The 13,075-nt window shown below is 42.6% G+C and overlaps 1 protein-coding gene across 1 annotated transcript in view; it reads left to right on the top strand.

The window, feature by feature from the left end:
* The first annotated feature begins 5,488 nt into the window (after window positions 1-5,488).
* The window catches only part of s100p (S100 calcium binding protein P), a 29,602-nt gene continuing 22,015 nt past the window's right edge, over window positions 5,489-13,075 (top strand). Inside the window, exon 1 of the mRNA XM_020499181.2 lies at window positions 5,489-5,756. The gene's annotated coding sequence lies outside the window, so the exon portion shown is untranslated. The remainder of the gene's footprint in view (window positions 5,757-13,075) is intronic.

The following is a 13,075-nucleotide window of genomic DNA, read 5'->3' as shown; positions in this document are numbered from 1 at the left end:
GAATGAATGGATATCTGTTGGGAGTTATCCATTACGGAGTCATTAAAACATGTGATTCCACTATTCTTATCCTTGTGTTCATTCCTCCAGTGCCAATGTTTGGAGACTTTTATGCGAGTATGACCGCAAAAAAGCCATTCTCATTTTGCGGTCCAGCTTTAGTGGCCTTGTTTTGATGAAAACAAAAAAAACACCTTGAAATCAATGTTCATGGTGTGGTTTTTGAAAATAGAAGGACAAAATCAAGGGAACATTATTCCAAAGAAAATAAGAGAAAGAGCACTTGAAGAAAACATCAGGCCACTGCTGGAGTTTTTATGGAAACATCAGACCACTGCTGGAGTTTTTATGGAAAACATCAGGCCACTGCTGGAGTTTTTATGGAAAACATCAGGCCACTGCTGGAGTTTTTATGGAAAACATCAGGCCACTGCTGGAGTTTTTATGGAAAACATCAGGCCACTGCTGGGTTTTTTATGGAAAACATCAGGCCACTGCTGGAGTTTTTATGGAAAACATCAGGCCACTGCTGGAGTTTTCATGGAAAACATCAGGCCACTGCTGGAGTTTTTATGGAAAACATCAGGCCACTGCTGGAGTTTTTATGGAAAACATCAGGCCACTGCTGGAGTTTTTATGGAAACATCAGGCCACTGCTGGAGTTTTTATGGGAAACATCAGGCCACTGCTGGAGTTTTCATGGAAACAGAGACACCAAATTAAGGCAGCTGAAGCATAAACTGTTCAGAAGGTAGGGCAGTAGGTTGTGCTGGAAGAGACAACACTGTAAATAAAGAGAACATATATCAACATACACCGTGAAATGTGCCATGTCAATTGAAGATATAACTGTTATTATGGCAGTGGAAAGAATGCTTCTAATGTAGCTATGTATCTAAAAGCCGGACTTTGCCTTACTTATAAATGTATTAAACTTCAAATTGTATTTTGTTGTGTGCTACTTACATGATTTTTCAAGATAAGTTGCTGGTGAAAGTCACTGGAAGAACAGGTAACCCTCCTGACCTGTATGAATCCATACATCCCCCTAGTGGACAACAATAAAATAACTACACAAAACGTTTTCGTTCCTTTCTTATCAGGTGTCTAACTGCTCCTCCTACTGATGAAAACAGGGCATTGAAATGTGGTTCTTAGTTTCCTGTAGCTCTTACAGGATTTACAGCAGTGGAGGCTGCTGAGGGGTGGACACCTCATAATAATGGCTTTGAATGGAGTCAATGGAGTGGTATCAACCACATGGGAACCACATGATTGATGTGTTTGATACCATTCCATTGACTCCATTCCATCCATTATTATGAGCCGTCCTCCCCTCAGCAGCCTCCACTGAATTACAAATGTGTAAAACAATAGGCCACCACTATATACACTATATATACAAAAGAACGTGGACAACCCTTCAAATGAGTGGATTTGGCTATTTCCGCCACACCCGTTGCTGACCGTGTATAAAATCAAACACAAGGCCATGCAATCTCCATAGACAAACATTGGCAGTAGAATGGCCTTACTGAAGAGGTCAGTGACTTTCAACCTGGCACCGTCATAGGATAACACCTTTCCAACAAGTCAGGTAGTCAAATTTCTGCCTTGCTAGAGCTGCCCCGGTCAACTGTAAGTGCTGTTATTGTGACGTGGAAATATCTAGGAGCATCAACGGCTTAGCCACTAAGTGGTAGGCCACACAAGCTCATAGAACAAAGCTCACAGAATGGGACCACCCAGTACTGAAGTGCGTAAAAATCGTCTGTCCTCAGTTGCAATACTCACTACTACCAACTTCCAAACTGCCTCTGAAGCAATGTCAGCACATGAACCATTCGTTGGGAGCCTCATTAAATGGGTTTCCATGGCTGAGCAGCAGCACACAAGCCTAAGATCACCATGTGCTATGCCATGCGTTGGCTGGAGTGGTGTAAAGCTCACTACCATTGGACTCTGGAGCTGTGGAAACGCGTTCTCTGGTGTGATGAATCACGCTCCACCATCTGGCAGTCCGACGGACGAATCTGGGTTTGGCAGATGCCAGGAGAACACTACCTGCCCCAATGCATGGTGCCAACTGTAAAGTTTGGTGGATGACGAATAATGGTCTGAGACTGTTTTTCATGGCTCAGGTTAGGCCCCTTGGTTCCAGTAGAAGGGAAATCTTAACACTACAGCATACAATGACATTCTATACAATTCTGTGCTTCCAACTTTGTAATAACAGTTTAGGAAAGGCCCTTTCTTGTGTCAGCATGACAATGCCCCTGTGCACAAAGCTAGGTCCATACAGAAATTGTTTGTCGAGATCAGTGTGGAAGAACTTGACTGACTTGCACAGAGCCCTGACCTGAACCTCATTGAACACCTTTGGGATGAATTGGAACGCCGACTGTGAGACAGGCCTAATTTCCCAACATCAGTGCCTGACCTTACTAATGCTCTTGTGGCTGAATGGAAGCAAGACCCTGCAGCAATGTTCCAACATCTAGTGGAAAGCCTTTCCAGAAGAGTGGAGGCTGTTATAGCAGAAAAGGGGGGACCATACTAATGCCCATGATTTTGGAATTAGATGTTGTCAGGTGTCCACATACGTTTGGTCATGTAGTGTATTTATCGGTATGATCAGTGAATGATTAATGTCAATAAAACAGTCCCAAAGAAACATAATACAGTGCCTTGCGAAAGTATTCGGCCCCCTTGAACTTTGCGACCTTTTGCCACATTTCAGGCTTCAAACATAAAGATATAAAACTGTATTTTTTTGTGAAGAATCAACAACAAGTGGGACACAATCATGAAGTGGAACAACATTTATTGGATATTTCAAACTTTTTTAACAAATCAAAAACTGAAAAATTGGGCGTGCAAAATTATTCAAGTTAATACTTTGTAGCGCCACCTTTTGCTGCGATTACAGCTGTAAGTCGCTTGGGGTATGTCTCTATCAGTTTTGCACATCGAGAGACTGACATTTTTTCCCATTCCTCCTTGCAAAACAGCTCGAGCTCAGTGAGGTTGGATGGAGAGCATTTGTGAACAGCAGTTTTCAGTTCTTTCCACAGATTCTCGATTGGATTCAGGTCTGGACTTTGACTTGGCCATTCTAACACCTGGATATGTTTATTTTTGAACCATTCCATTGTAGATTTTGCTTTATGTTTATGTCATTGTCTTGTTGGAAGACAAATCTCCGTCCCAGTCTCAGGTCTTTTGCAGACTCCATCAGGTTTTCTTCCAGAATGGTCCTGTATTTGGCTCCATCCATCTTCCCATCAATTTTAACCATCTTCCCTGTCCCTGATGAAGAAAAGCAGGCCCAAACCATGATGCTGCCACCACCATGTTTGACAGTGGGGATGGTGTGTTCAGGGTGATGTGCTGTGTTGCTTTTACGCCAAACATAACATTTTGCATTGTTGCCAAAATGTTACATTTTGGTTTCATCTGACCAGAGCACCTTCTTCCACATGTTTGGTGTGTCTCCCAGGTGGCTTGTGGCAAACTTTAAACAACACTTTTTATGGATATCTTTAAGAAATGGCTTTCTTCTTGCCACTCTTCCATAAAGGCCAGATTTGTGCAATATACGACTGACTGTTGTCCTATGGACAGAGTCTCCCACCTCAGCTGTAGATCTCTGCAGTTCATCCAGAGTGATCATGGGCCTCTTGGCTGCATCTCTGATCAGTCTTCTCCTTGTATGAGCTGAAAGTTTAGAGGGACGGCAAGGTCTTGGTAGATTTGCAGTGGTCTGATACTCCTTCCATTTCAATATTATCGCTTGCACAGTGCTCCTTGGGATGTTTAAAGCTTGGGAAAACTTTTTGTATCCAAATCCGGCTTTAAACTTCTTCCCAACAGTATCTCGGACCTGCCTGGTGTGTTCCTTGTTCTTCATGATGCTCTCTGCGCTTTTAACGGACCTCTGAGACTATCACAGTGCAGGTGCATTTATACGGAGACTTGATTACACACAGGTGGATTGTATTTATCATCATTAGTCATTTAGGTCAACATTGGATCATTCAGAGATCCTCACTGAACTTCTGGAGAGAGTTTGCTGCACTGAAAGTAAAGGGGCTGAATAATTTTGCACGCCCAATTTTTCAGTTTTTGATTTGTTAAAAAAGTTTGAAATATCCAATAAATGTTGTTCCACTTCATGATTGTGTCCCACTTGTTGTTGATTCTTCACAAAAAAATACAGTTTTATATCTTTATGTTTGAAGCCTGAAATGTGGCAAAAGGTCGCAAAGTTCAAGGGGGCCGAATACTTTCGCAAGGCACTGTATACTCCGTTTTAACATGCAAACTGCATCCCTCATGCCTGAATGTAATCATTGAGTTGACATGGGAGGTAACAGAGAGTAAAAAATACAGTAAAAGATGATGCTGTACCAACAATGACAGACAATGGTCAAAGTCCACTGACAAATGCCCACTGGCAAATTTGGCTTGGAATAAAATGTGTTACCATGGCTCTTATTAGCGACCTTCCTGCATTAACGTAAGAACTTCCTCTATTTCTTCCCTCTTGGAAAAAACACTGGAGGCCCTGCCAGAGTACAACGCCATGAAACAAGATAGTTACGCCAGACGACATCAAGGGAGAGTGGGGTGAGCTTAGGTCTTTCTTTCTCTATTTAGCCTTTCAGCTTTTGAAGAAATGACTACCCATAGACTTTATCTGTGATTGTGGCTCCTGTTCATGAACTTTTGTTCAGTCTAGCTGTCCTATGTTATTACTCTAGATCAGTGATTAACAAGAGGGTACTAATAGATTAACAATGAGGACAAACATGATGAGGAATGTAGAAGTTACACTGTAACTTCCATTGTGTAATCACAATTTAATTTAGGTCTTTTTATATATTTTATTTCACCTTTATTTTAGCAGGGAGTACCATTGATATTTAGATCTATTTTACAATAGATCATCAATAAGACTGATTTTAGGTGTGTAGACAAAAAAACAAGTCGTTTTGAGACTCCAATCATATATACCTGACATACAGCCACTTATGAATCTGGGTTCATGTTGATGTTCAGTTCCAGAACAGTGTCCTTCCTGGAGCACAATTGTCTCCTGTAACTCACGATTGCATTGGTGTACTTCTAACACTAGGTGGCAGTAGAGGAACGAGTGTAGGCATCCTCACATCATACATGGCACTGTGTTTATGCACCTCACAGTATACCCCGTTCAGTGAGTACAGTAGGAAGTTAGAATGTTTGGGATTGCTTAAATACGCTTGTATTTCGATATTTTTTCTAAGCTCTCTCTCACTTTTATAATGTATGACTAAATCTAAATTTCTGCAGTGAAAAAGTGTTTATTAATATTAAACACATTCCTGACATAAGATCCAAACTAGAAGTCCAAAATATAAACTTGAAGAGACAATATTCAGACGACATTCCTTCCGCCAGATATCCACTCTAAAGACACAGACTCTCTCTCTCTCTTTCTCACATACACACCAAATAATTTGAAGCATGAGCAAGGGGTAGTCCATTGTGCCTGTCACTCGTATGGCTCTGTAAGGTATGTCAAATATTTTGAGCACACAGGCTTACAACAGGGGTTAGCAGGGCTATGTCACTAATAGCCTACTCCAGAAACTGGCTTCACCAATAGGACATCTGCAGAAAAGTTAAAACAACTGCTGACAGTCTCTCCTGTCCTCAACTTGGTATGGGATTATCAATAAAAGACATTTGCGGCAAAATCTGGACGCCTAAAGGTAGGACCTGACAAAGTCTCAGCACCAAAACAAAACACTGTTTCAACTGCCGTCTCCAACTGCTTTGGGGGACTAGATAGATAGATGAAAAGTCTCTTAAACTGTTAATTGAATCACTGATAGATATGTAACTGATTTTCCTTCCATCAGCCCAGTGTTGCATGATGTATACTTGTTGTTGCTGCTTTTCCATGAATTGGCAATGCCACATTTCATTGTCATTATGTGAGTTTGTTTGATTGCTTGAAACGAGGCAGAGAGAGCAAGTATTAATGCCGTTATGTGCATCCATGCAAAATGTTAACAGCCTGGAGATATGAAAGAGCAACTATTTTCCACTTTTTACCCTCACAATTAGGATTCCTCTTCATCGTTAATTAGAGTTAAAGAATACTTTGAAGGTCCCTCCTCTCCTCTGGTCTGCCATTGTCAGACGCTGACTCGACCTCCTGACCCAGAGTGAAGTCACTCGCTGACCTTTAGAATGACAGCGATCCGCCAGGTGCAGCTGTGGCTCTATTTTCAGTCCTCTTATGGTGCTTTCAAGACAACTGGGAACTCGGGAAAAAACTAGATCTAATCATGACGTCAGTGATCTTCAGGTCGGAGAATTCTAGAAAGATGGTTGAGTTTCCGACTTAGAATTCTAAGTTGGATGACCATTCAAAACAATTTTCCCAGTCGGCGCTCTTTTTTTCAGAGTTCACAGTTGTCTTGAATGCAGTGAAGTCGGATATTTCTGAGTTCCCAGTTGTTTTAAACATGGTATTACTGCACACTCTGCCCAGATATCCAGAGCGGCACAGCCCATTAGTTCTTAGTACGTGGGGGAGACGCCAGCACTCTCACCACAGACATCATTAACGCTCCATTCTGTCACTTCAGCCGGGGTAATGAATGCTTCAGGCAAATATAGCCTATAGAGGAGGTAATGCCTCCTGCCTGCCTGCCTCTTACTCTAAACTGATTCTGAATGGATTTGTTCGTCTGGGGTTGGTACTGTAGCTCAATTATATTCAGTCATGTGAAGAGTAAATGATATAAAAATGTAATAAAAGCCTGCTGGTGAATAGATACAGCAATGGTCAAACTACGACCTCTATTTTTCAAAGCCAAGTTATCCTTCTCTTAAGGGTTCTTGATAAAAATCCAAAGATGTTATCACTTTTAATGAATAATGATAAATAATACATGAAAAACATGTGTATGCCTGTACGAGAGCAGTCCAAGGAGCGCACCTACACAGCCCGGCTGCTTCATATGTCCCCGATATGCAATACAGCTGTCTGTACTGTCTTCACTGTTACTATTAGGTACAGTTAACTTATCAAATAGCTTAAAAAGGTATGTTATTTAACATATAACACAAAGGAAAGAAGATTTCTGAGTAAACAGTCAGGTGCTTGTGCCTGTGCCTGTGCCTGTGCCATGTGCCAACTGCACAGCCAGCAGACAGAAATAGCATTCCAGAAACAGTCAATGACATCAATTCAAATCAAATTGTATTTGTCACATGCGCCAAATACAACAGGTGTAGACTTCACCGTGAAATGCTTACTTAAGAGCCCTTTCCCAACAACGCAGAGTTAAAAAGTAAGAAAAATGTGCTAAATAACAAAAGGAAATAGTAACACAAAATAACAATAACGAGGCTATATACAAGGAGTACTGGTACCGAGTCATTGTGCAGGGGTACGAGGTAGTTGAGGTAATATGTACATGTAGGTAGGGGTAAAAGTGACTAGTCAATCAGGATAGACAATAAACAGAGTAGCGTATGTGAAAAGCGGGAAAGAGTGGGAAAGTGTGTCTGTGTAAGTGTGTGTATGTAGTGTGTGTGTGTGTGTCATTGTAGTATGTGTGAGTGTATGGGTAGAGTCCAGTGAGTTTGCATAGAGTCAGTGCAAAAGAGTCAGTGCAAAAAAAAAGGGGGTCAATGCAAAGAGTCTGGGTAGCCATCTTATTAACTGTACAGTTTTATGGCTTGTGGGTAGAAGCTGTTCAGGAGCATTTTGGTCCCAGACTTGGCCCTCCGGTACCGCTTGCAGTGCAGGAGCAGAGAAAACAGTCTGACTTGGGTGGCTGGAGTCTAACATTTTGTGGGGACTTCCTCTGACACCGCCTGGTATAGAGGTCCTGGATGGCAGGGAGCTCGGCCAAGTACACACTACCCTCTTTAGCGCCTTACGGTTGGATGCCAAGCAGTTGCCATACCAAGCGGTGATGCAGCCAGTCAAGATGCTCTCAATGGTGCAGCTGTATAACTTTTTGAGGATCTGAGGGCCCATGCCAAATCTTTTCTGCCTCTTGAGGGAGGAACATCATGGGTTTTCTCTGATGGGCATAATGTGGGGGGGTGATGAACATGTCCACTATGATAGACACACAGTTTTAGCATATGACAACACCTGTCTGTGCAGTGTGCATTCTGTGTGCCACCTGATGCTCAATGTCTTCTCGGAAAGCCCTGGGTTTTATATATCAAAGCGACAAGTGCTGGTGGGTTATTTGTTGTTCTTGTGTTACACAGAGGGGTGTCTTGGTCTCCTGACAGACCTTTTGGCAAAAAAAAGAAGTGCATTCTCCACAGTATACACCCTGCACTGTTAAAAAAATTAAAAAACATTTAAAAAAAGAGTCAGCTGCCGCCCGCCATGCTGTGGTTTGGCTCTGCTATGAGGGGAATTCCTGTCCAACATGCAGACCATTTGAGTATTTGCCCACAGAGTAGTGCCGCCATGGCCCAATGGTATTACAGAAAGGCACATGTTGCCAGTGACCTTTTTAAAAGAGGTGAACATCTATTTAAAATAACATCAATCGCCAATGAAACCCGATAATATCACGCTATCTGATATAGCTTTTGTGAAAGGGTATACATAGTATTATTAGATACAATCATTCATTTATGCATTCGTTCACACACTCATTCAACAAACCATTCATTCATGCATTTGTTCTGCATTGTTCCTGGAATCTACGGAAGATACTGTGACATCTTTCTGTAATTCTGATTGCCACTATTTGAGGGATTGGGGTAGTGATTTGAGTGGAACATTTCTTGGGTAATACAGGGGGAAAAACTTATTTGTGTAAATACTGAACTATATCAAATAGATCTTGTGACAAAAGACAGAGTGGAGTAGATTAATGCTGTGGAGCTCAGAGAGGTTATTAATTGGTGGATGGTGCTTTTAATGATAGAGATTCTGAGAGTGGCTGAGTGGGAGGAGAAGTATCTAGGAACAAACCGAAAAAGCAGTTACTTCAAAATCAAAATCTATATACATGGTCATAAAAGAAGAGATGGTGATTAGAAGGTGGAGAGAAGGTGATGGGATGGTTTGTTTGTGTTCTACCTGTGTTTAGTATTTACTATAAGTGCTGTATGACTAATGGGAAATAGAGGATGGTATAATTGGCTAATTCCTGAGAGAGACTCAGGCAAATTACTGTGAATCAGTCATTACGAACTTCTGACAAGCAAAACAAAAGAGCTGCAGTTCAGAACTAAATCAACCAAACTTTTCCAAGAGACAAATTATTCATGTTGCTAATTTGCTTTAGGGCGCTATAAAAAATGTCAATTGTTCATTCAACCTTTGCCTCAATAGAAAACCAGTTGACAAGGACAGTTGAGACAGAGGCAATTGTGCTTCAGAATGTAGTGGAAATAGTGAGGGATATGAGGCTTTCAGGATGCATAGTATTGTCCCAGTCGTGATATAAGGTAATTGTTGGAGCGTCATTACCTTGTTGCTGCAGCGGGGCCTCTGTAAATGGGCCTGAAATGAGTGTTATTAACAGCCTGCGGAGTGAATTCCTGAGGAACACCCACAACATTCACCAATTGACGGCTGCTGCCGTGCGCCACCTCTATCCACTCACAACAATATTGACAAATACTCAGACTGCATTCACAAGAGTGGTGTGTAAATCTTGTTGCCAGTCGCTGTCAAATAATATCCTGGCAGACACTGCATGGCAAGTCCCAGTGGTAGTGTAGCAAGCGGCCATGTTGGATAACTCAACTGACCCCTGACTCTGACTCCCTCTTCCCTCTTCAAATCAAATCAAATCCAATGTTATTTGTCACATACACATGGTTAGCAGATGTTAATGCGAGTGTAGTGAAATGCTTGTGCTTCTAGTTCCGACAATGCAGTAATAACTAACGAGTAATCTAACCTAACAATTCCACAACTACTGCCTTATACACACAAGTGTAAAGGGATAAAGAATATGTACATAAAGATATATGAATGAGTGATGGTACGGCATAGGCAAGATGCAGTAGATGGTATCGAGTACAGTATATACATATGAGATGAGTAATGTAGGGTATGTAAACATTATATTAAGTGGCATTGTTTAATGTGGCTAGTGATACATTTTGTCATCAATTTCCATTATTAAAGTGAGCTGGAGTTGAGTCAGTATGTTGGCAGCAGCCACTCAATGTTAGTGGTGGCTGTTTAACAGTCTGATGGCCTTGAGATAGAAGCTGTTTTTCAGTCTCTCGGTCCCTGCTTTGATGCACCTGTACTGACCTCGCCTTCTGGATGATAGCTGGGTGAACAGGCAGTGGCTCGGGTGGTTGTTGTCCTTGATGATCTTTTTGGCCTTCCTGTGACATCGGGTGGTGTAGGTGTCCTGGAGGGCAGGTAGTTCACCCCCGGTGATGTGTTGTGCAGACCTCACTACCCTCTGGAGAGCCTTACGGTTGTGGGCGGAGCAGTTGCCGTACCAGGCGGTGATACAGCCTGACAGGATGCTCTCGATTGTGCATCTGTAGAAGTCTGTGAGTGCTTTTGGTGACAAGCCGATTTTCTTCAGCCTCCTGAGGTTGAAGAGGCGCTGCTGCGCCTTCTTCACAAAGCTGTCTGTGTGAGTGGACCAATTCAGTTTGTCCGTGATGTGTACGCCAAGGAACTTAAAACTTACTACCCTCTCCACTACTGTCCCGTCGATATGGATAGGGGGGTGCTCCCTCTGCTGTTTCCTGAAGTCCACAATCATCTCCTTTGTTTTGTTGACGTTGAGTGTGAGGTTACTTTCCTGACACCACACTCTGAGGGCACTCACCTCCTCCCTGTAGGCCGCCTCGTCATTGTTGGTAGTCAAGCCTACCACTGTAGTGTCATCGCTAAACTTGATGATTGATTTTGATGCATGCATGGCCACGCAGTCGTGAGTGAACAGGGAGTACAGGAGAGGGTTCAGAACGCACCCTTGTGGGGCCCCAGTGTTGAGGATCAGTGGGGTGGAAATGTTGTTACCTACACTCACCACCTGGGGGCAGCCCGTCAGGAAGTCCAGTACCCAGTTGCACAGGGCGGGGTCGAGACCCAGGGTCAGTGGGCAGTGTGCAGTGTGGTTGCGATTGTGTCGTCTGTGGACCTATTGGGGCGGTAAGAAAATTGGAGTGGGTCTAGGGTGTCAGGTAGGGTGGAGGTGATATGGTCCTTGACTAGTCTCTCAAAGCACTTCATGATGACGGAAGTGAGTGCTACGGGGCAGTAGTCGTTTAGCTCAGTTACCTTAGCTTTCTTGGGAACAGGAACAATGGTGGCCCTCTTGAAGCATGTGGGAACAGCAGACTGGGATAAGGATTGATTGAATATGTCCGTAAACACACCAACCAGCTGGTCTGCGCATGCTCTGAGGACGCGGCTGGGGATGCCGTCTGGGCCTGCAGCCTTGCGAGGGTTAACACGTTTAAACGTTTTACTCACGTCGGCTGCAGTGAAGGAGAGTCCGCAGGTTTTGGTAGCGGGCCCGTGTCAGTGGCACTGTATTGTCCTCAAAGCGAGCAAAGAAGTTATTTAGTCTGTCTGGGAGCAAGACATCCTGGTCCGCGACGGGGCTGGTTTTCTTTTTGTAATCCGTGATTGACTGTAGACCCTGCCACATACCTCTTGTGTCTGAGCAGTTGAATTGCAACTCTACTTTGTCTCTATACTGACGCTTAGCTTGTTTGATTGCCTTGCGGAGGGAATAGCTACACTGTTTGTATTCGGTCATGTTTCCGGTCACCTTGCCCTGGTTAAAAGCAGTGGTTCGACTTTCAGTTTGCAAAATGCTGCCATCAATCCACGGTTTCTGGCTTGGGAATGTTTTAATAGCTGCTGTGGGTACGACATCACCGATGCACTTTCTAATGAACTCGCTCACCGAATCAGCGTATTCATCAATGTTGTTGTTGGACGCAATGCGGAACAGGTGAGGTTCAAGCTGTTTCTATACTCAGGGTAGGGTTAGGGCTACCCTCAGTCTGGCTACACTTCTACTGCATAGTTATAAAAGGCTGAAAGCTTGATGAAACAGAACAGACAGGGCTTTACCACGAAGAGCCCGAGTCACCTGAGTGCACTCACCCTCAGACAAATATTTACAATGACCTTGCTTACATTGACCACACTCATTCTTTCAGCAGGTGTGTCTTTCGTGATGCATTTATTATTGGAGTGATCGTGCTGTTGAACTGTTCAAAGGTTTCTTTGTTCAATATTTACTCCAACATGTTGACTCCTGTTCCTATTATAGCCAGGTGCGTACAAATGGTCCCAAAAGACCAACCATGATCAATGGGAACCTACTTGTGTTTTAGTCTCATGATGTCACATGATTGTAAATTGGGAGTGATTGTGTATTTTATTCAACATTGAAACAAACAAGGATATGCACAAACAAAAAAATTAAGTTAACATTATAGAATATAATCTCTGTGAAGAATCACCAAGCCTTGAGCATGGATGGTCCAGGGTATATGGAGAAGGTGCATGTGTTTGTTGTCTTCTACTTTAACAGTGTCCTGTTTGACCCAAATATTTTAGAACATTTGTTGAACATCTACTGTCTGTGTTATGACATCCTACAGTATGTGATGCCCCAAAAATGAAGTAAAAAAATATATGAAGAGTTAATTTGAGCTTTATGTATTCTCCCATAAAAAGCAGAGTCCTCATCGTTTTAAATTAACAACATCCCTTCTAGATATAAACAGATGCTATGTGATGTGATCTTTATTCACTCTATGTGCCTCATTACAAAAATAGTAGTGTATAAACTTCATTCCAAAAACAACTACATTTCTTACCATGATTTCTTACTATAATAAATGCAAGCAAGCATAAATATTGGCACCGGAGGGGATGGCTACCGTTTTAAGAGCTCCTAACCAATTGTGCCATTTTGTGTTTTTTTCGCATAGTTTGTAACTTATTTTGTACATAATGTTATTGCTACCGCCTCTTATGACCGAAAAGAGCTTCTGGATATCAGAACAGCGATTACTCACCTGGAACTGGAAGAAGATT

This window comes from Oncorhynchus kisutch, linkage group LG13 (genome assembly GCF_002021735.2).
Source record: "Oncorhynchus kisutch isolate 150728-3 linkage group LG13, Okis_V2, whole genome shotgun sequence".
NCBI classification, from domain to species: Eukaryota; Metazoa; Chordata; class Actinopteri; order Salmoniformes; family Salmonidae; genus Oncorhynchus; species Oncorhynchus kisutch.
This window is presented reverse-complemented; position numbering and strand designations above follow the sequence as displayed.